Genomic DNA, 6,063 nt, shown 5'->3' on the forward strand with positions numbered 1-6,063 from the left:
TTATCTTTTTTACTCTTAAACAACGCTTCGTCCGCGGCTTCGCACGCGTTTAATTCGGAGTAGTTTAATGGATGTTATTAAACACATAAACCTTGAATCACTCGATCTATTAGAAAAATGTCCACCAATCAAATCTGCTGTGTAGTTTTAAAGATATAAGCATATATAGGGACATGGGACGGAGAAAGCGACTTTGTTTTACACTATGTAGTGATAGTATAATATATAAAAGCACTTTCTTTCATTCTTTCTTTGTTACTTTAAAAGTAACAAGCGACCTGTTCAGCTTCATATTATATGGTAAGATTCAATTATATATTTGCTGTTAGCTTACGCGGAAAATGATGCTCCCACAGAAACTTATTTTTGTTTGATTCCTCTGAATATCGAACCCAAGTCCACGCGGTCGTGACCGCTGTTCCAAGACGGATATAAAAAATAACGATAATAAATGTAATGTACTAAGATATATATAAATAAATCTTCTTAAGCACATGATAAGCACTAGCTTTCCAATATAATAAGATTATCAAAATCCATTCATCCGATAAAAAGTTGTGAGCTAACAGAAACAAAAAACGATTTTTTTGTAGTCGATCGTAAAATATGTGAATAAATGTACGCGAATTACTACCTTAGATAATAAAGTTTGTTGGTATGTCCTTGTAAAGTATATAATATAATATAAAAAAGTCTCTAGAGCAGAGACAAATGACGGTCATAATCCATAAATAACCTGAATTATCTCTGACTAATAAGTGTCTAACTAATCACCGCTCGCTGTAAACTGTTAGCGGGTTCCGTATGGTATCGCTGTGGTTCCGTAGGAAATTGGGCTCTATGCGACTGTGCAGAGGGTTGAAAGTTATCTACCTCAACCCCATTGTGATAGAGATAGATATAGCGAGAAACGGACAATTCTAAAAAACGCCATTGTAACATTGGTTACCATACTCCTCCGGAACTGCTGGATCGATTCTCATGAAATTTTTTGTGCATGTCCGTATGGGTAGGTCTGAGAATCGGCCAACATCCATTTATCATACCCCTAAATTATAAGAGTAAGGCAGAACAGCGTTTGCCGGTTCAGCTAGTAATGAATGAATGAATGATTTTCTATAACCATTCCACCCTGAGGAGAGATCTAGACTAAGGGGGTTCTTAATTACCAACCGTATAGACTGTTTTGTTGCATAATAACCTCCAATCAGCACTGGATGGGACACCTTTATCATTTCTTCCCATTTTTTTTATGTGGAGTGTTTTTTCCACTTTAGTCCTTTCCTTGGCCCCAGGGGGACATTGGTGACCTTTTTTGTAGAAAACAAACATGAGCTAAAAACACATTTCGTCTTGTACTTAGCTTGGGTGGCTAGCTTCCTTCATAGAACTGAGAATTGACCCTGCCTGCAGTGGAAGAGAAACCTATACTTGGCCAGCATGATGGATCATATAAACCCTGATTGGATGCCTAAACCCTGATTGTATCCCTGGGTTTACAATGGAGAGAAATTCCTACTATATCCTACTAATCCTACTTAATATTATAAATGCGAAAGTTTGTAAGGATGTGTGTGAGAAATTTTGAAAGAATAGAAAAAATTTGATCACGAGCAACGGCTGGCCTCTCGGCCACCCAGGATGTGTATGTGTTAGTTGTTCTTTCACGCAAAAACTGCTCAAGCGATTGCAATGAAATTTGGTAAGTAGATAGCTGGACAACTGGAATAACATATAGGCAACTTTTTATCACGATATTCCTACGGGATAAAGACTTACGCGGGTGAAACTGCGGGGCGCAGCTAGTAACCTCATAATAATGATTGAGTAGCTTTGATTGATTTTCTTTGTTCGGCACTTATTTGTCACACCTATCGCGTACCTACTAGTGTCGATCCATACCATTGTGTGATATAATAAAATGGTAGATACGTGGTGTACATACATATGCCATTTTAGTTCACACTTTTTACAACATCCTCAATCGTCTACCTCTACATATAATACTAGGCTGTTCGCGCTGGCTTCGCCCGTGGTACACATATAGCCCTACTAGCTGCGCCCCGCGGTTTCAACCGTGTAAATCTGTATCCCGTAGGAATATCGGGATAAAAAGTTGCCTACGTGTTATTCCAGGTGTCCAGCTGTCTACGTACCAAATTTAATTACAATCGCTTGAGTAGTTTTTGCGTGAAAGAGCTATAAACACACACACACATCCTTACAAATTTTCGCATTTATAATATCAGTAGGAAATATTAATGTAGATATATATACATGCGAACCGCAGGCCGCAGGTCCAGGTCCAGGGTTTGCCGGAGCTTAACTGGGATTTTAATAAACCTTGAAACAAAAGTTTTAGTTATTTTTTGAAATCCCCTACAGTATATTGTATGATTAATGGTTATTAATTACATTGAAATTTACGCAAAACAGGTTCAAATATTTTTTTAAATACCGTTTTATTATTATAACATACTAGCTGCGCCCCGCAGTTTCACCCGCGTAAGTCCGTATCCCGTAGGAATATCGGGATAAAAAGTTGCCTACGTGTTATTCCAGGTGTCCAGCTGTCTACGTACCAAATTTAATTACAATCCCTTGAGTAGTTTTTGCGTGAAAGAGCTATAAACACACACATCCTTACAAACTTTCGCATTTATAATATTAGTAGGATAGTATATAGTATATAGGATTTAAAACGTTATCAATATCACTTCAACCATTTGTGTATGCGAATATAAATCAAAAAGTATAAAATTGACGTGTAACTGGCCGTTTGCCTCATAGGATCACTAAAACATATTAATAAGACACGGTCTTCAATAAAAAAAAATGAAGAATAAATAAATAAATAAAATATTTATTGATAACAAAGCCACACATATACAGAAAAATTGTGAAAAAAAAAACAAAGGTATTTAAAAATTTGAACTAAATATTACACATTAAAACTTACAACCTGAAAAATAACACAAGCACTGTGCGGCAACGTCTGTTATCAAAAGGGGCCTCTCAGTATAAAGCTGCAGTGACTTTTGAGTCAACTAGCAGCACTGATTTATGCATAATATACTTGTTACAAGTGAATTTAACTGTATATAATATCGGCTAGCTGTAAGTATGGAAACAAAGCCGCGCGAACAAATCTAGCCAGCAATTAACAATTTAACGCGCCGCCTGCGGATCTTCAACATTCTTCGCGATGACGGAAACGCGCCATTTACGGCATAACCGTCAGTCTGCCGCCGACACTCGGAGCGTGTGCGTCGCGTAACGCAACATAACATAACATAGGCTAACGGTGTGTGCCGTGTGGATAGGTCTGTGATCTGTGTCTGTGTTGTGATTGCAGTGAGAAAAGTTCGAATTTTGAATTTGGAGTATTCTTTTATTTTTTTTTTTTTTTTTTCAATGTGACCAGTTTTCGTGTGTGGAGAATTTCGAATTCCGAACGATTTCGCGTGCCGCTCGTGCTGTGGCCGGTATGAATTTGTGCGGATTTTGAATTGAGAAGCTGTTTGATGTTTTTTTGTTTTTTTTTTTTTTTTCGTGGCGGGATGCGTCTGTTGTTTCTTATGCCAACTTTAGACATGGCTGTCTCTGTTTTTACTGATGATCGTTTTTCTAGAGCTTGTTACGAGTATACAGGCGTTACAAATTGAAAATAATTATTTTTAAAATGATTTCTATATTTTTTATAGTTCGCAACACAGCTAATTCAATTTGACCAAAGTTGTCTAAAGACCCGCATAAGTTATATTATCCTAATAATATTATAAATGCGAAAGTTTGTAAGGATGTGTGTGTGTGTTTGTTGCTCTTTCACGCAAAAACTACTGAACTGATTGCAATGAAATTTAACATTATAAATCTTGACAGATATACCAGTATTTTAGAAGTACATGCACAGTACGGGTTTATTAGATTCGTCCTAATTAGTAAGTGAGTGCTAACTTTACTACTTAGCTGAAGCCTAAACAAGTCTCGGATATATATTTATACTATCTGCGCCCCGCGGATTCACCCGCGTAAAGTCCGTTTCCCGTAGGAATATCGGGATAAAAAGTTGCCTATATGTTATTCCAGTTGTCCAACTGTCTACGTACCAAATTTCATTGCAGTCGGTTCAGTAGTTTTTGCGTGAAAGAGCAACAAACGCACACACATCCTTACAAACTTTCGCATTTATAATATTAGTAGGATAGGAAGTAGGATAGTAGGATAGGAAAAATAGAAGAAGTCGTATTTTTTTTGGCAAATGAGGCGCGTCACCCGCCATCTCATTAACTATAAATTTAACTCGGCATCCGCAAAAAGAATTAGATGTTATCAGAACTATAATTACAAAGGGGAAACATTATGTGTTTTTGTTTGTATGTTTGTAATATAATCACAGAAATCTCTAGAAACTGAAAACACTGATTGACCCAAGCTATATATGATAATATGTATCACGGGCGAAGCGGGGGTGAACTGCTAGAGCTAGATGATATATGATATTTGTATAGGAAAAGTGAACCTTAGGTGATAGGGCCTTAGGTTTAACTCTTCGGGTCCGGAGCCCTAAAAAACTAACTATGTTAAATTTAAATGGATATTGTTAAAGTCAATCCTTAAACGGTGCGGTAAATTCCAGAATTGTGTTTGTCAGTCCGTTTGTCGTACACGCGTAATGACTAAACCACTTAAACCGTCGTATTACCATATCTATATGACGTAATTAAGTTTGTCATTGGCTTAACATTCCCGTGCGGATCGTGGAAATAAGTAATCGCCAAGTTATTGTAAGCTCTAAGTTACTCTCAAGTTATTGGGTATTGTCATCACTACCACTACATAGTATGAAACGAAGTCGCTTTCTCTGTCCCTATGTCCCTATGTATGCTTAAATCTTTATAACTACGCAACGGATTTCGATGGGGTTTTTTTAAATAGATAGAGTGATTCAAGAGGAAGGTTTATATGTATGATAAGATCTATTAGACTACCCCGAATTGACGCGTGCGAAGCCGCGGGCAAAAGCGTTAAATAAACAAATTAAAATATAAGACAATCAAATTATAGAAGTGCACAAAAATATATCACTTCATAAAAACAGCAAACAAATGGGAAAGTTTGTGAGGATGAATGTATGTGTATGTTTGTTACTCTTTCACGCAAAAACTACTGAACCTATTGCAATAAAATTTGGTACGTAGACAGCTGGACAACTGGAATAACCCATACGCAACTTTTTATCCCGATATTCCTCCGGGATACGGACTTACGCAGGAGAAAACGCGGGTCGCAGCTAATAATGAATAAATCGCGTTTAAAATCCGTTAAAAAGTCTTTAATTTCTAAATGAGACCAATTATCAAAAAAATATTGTCGAAAACAACGCAACGTCGTCCGACGAAGGAATTTTCAATATCGCTCCAGTAAATTTTTACGAATGAATAAACTCACAAACAAACACACAATATCCTTTTAACACCAGCTTATACGAATACAGCCTAAGCTGGTAAGACAAACGTAGTTATGATAAACGGACGAGCAATTTAAAATATTCGTATTATGACCACGTACGTACCTATATCGATGACATCATGGGCCGATAAGGTCCTGGACAAAAAAAAGGCTGCGTGACGTCATCACCACATACATTAAACAGATATGTACCGTGGATGTATATATGTCTATTATAGAGTCGTAGGCCATATGGAGAGTTCTACATAGTATGTTTGGTCGCGCTAAGCTCGAAAAATGGTTTTCTATATGGTAGTCGAACACGCTTCGGCACGAATTGGGTCAGCTCGCACCGGGGAAGTACCGCACCCCCACAGAAAACCGGCGTGAAATAATGGCTTGCTATTGTCGTACTGTGAGTGGTCGGAGGCCTATTTCCTCCTTCTCCTCGCCCTTCCCAGTCCATAAACAAATAGAAACGAGTTATTTTATAAAATTCAATGGACGTACAAAAGTTTTTAAAAAATTGTTTCGTCATCAGCCCATATACTTAGTCTGGCCATAAATACTGTTACACTTAATTATAAAAAAATATTACATTTGAATTTCGAA

General features: G+C 37.2%; 1 protein-coding gene across 1 annotated transcript in view; it reads left to right on the plus strand.

The window, feature by feature from the left end:
• Positions 1 to 3,239: 3,239 nt before the first annotated feature.
• Positions 3,240 to 6,063, plus strand: part of LOC119838880 (spectrin beta chain, non-erythrocytic 1-like) — a gene marked incomplete at its 3' end in the record, with an annotated part of 40,787 nt that continues 37,963 nt past the window's right edge. Inside the window, exon 1 of the mRNA XM_038365023.1 lies at positions 3,240 to 3,363. The remainder of the gene's footprint in view (positions 3,364 to 6,063) is intronic.

This window comes from Zerene cesonia, unplaced genomic scaffold (assembly GCF_012273895.1).
Source record: "Zerene cesonia ecotype Mississippi unplaced genomic scaffold, Zerene_cesonia_1.1 Zces_u006, whole genome shotgun sequence".
In the NCBI taxonomy this organism is placed as follows: Eukaryota; Metazoa; Arthropoda; class Insecta; order Lepidoptera; family Pieridae; genus Zerene; species Zerene cesonia.